The following is a 794-nucleotide window of genomic DNA, read 5'->3' on the forward strand; positions in this document are numbered from 1 at the left end:
TATTCAATAAAATAATTATAACGTAGCAATTTATGAAAAATCTATTATATGAAATAAAATACTTTATAATATAGCAGTAAATAACGCCCTGCCAGAATGCCACACAAAACCTAAAGGAATACAGCAGAAATAGATTAAATATACTACTTAAATGTAGCCGATATTTCCTGAGAATAGAAGTGGGGATACCTGGAAACAATTATTTCCTTTTAATGCAACCATTCTACTCAGGTAATTAGATATTTTCATATGGCAGAAATGGATTTGAATTAAAAAAAAAAAAAGCCAATCATAAGAAAAAGTAGTATTTCATCATTAAGCACATGGCTGTCCAAAACTACAAAAGGAAAGTCTCTGTAGTCCAGAAGTTGTAACAGGAAAGGATGACCTCTGAAATTACCATTTTAAATAAATAGATAGAGAGATAAATAAGACAACTGCTAGGAGATAAATTTATTACAAACAGAAGCCACTTGCAGCACTTAAAATGAAAAAATGAAAATTTTGTAGTAAGTTTTAGCAGGCATTAGCTTCTATTTTTGGTTTTAGTATCATACAAATATTATAGTATCATACTATTAGTCACTTTGCTGTAGCCATCATTCAGAAGAGTGGCTGTGAAACAAGTAAAGTAATTCCAGATAGAGATGTGCAGTGAAATGTCTTTCAAACAGACTTCTTCGGGCTTTCACTAAATTAATTTTCACTGTTTTCATTTCTACAAGACATAAATGAAACTTTCCCAGTTTCTAGCAAATAAGGACTCACATGTTTTTGTCTTCCTGATAGCAAGT

General features: G+C 30.6%; 1 protein-coding gene across 1 annotated transcript in view; it reads right to left on the reverse strand.

Annotated features, from left to right (window-relative positions):
• The window catches only part of KCNQ1 (potassium voltage-gated channel subfamily Q member 1), a 295,756-nt gene that overhangs the window by 234,419 nt on the left and 60,543 nt on the right, over window positions 1–794 (reverse strand). The gene's annotated exons all lie outside the window — the stretch shown is intronic.

This window comes from Corvus brachyrhynchos, unplaced genomic scaffold (assembly GCF_000691975.1).
Source record: "Corvus brachyrhynchos isolate BGI_N302 unplaced genomic scaffold, ASM69197v1 scaffold62, whole genome shotgun sequence".
In the NCBI taxonomy this organism is placed as follows: Eukaryota; Metazoa; Chordata; class Aves; order Passeriformes; family Corvidae; genus Corvus; species Corvus brachyrhynchos.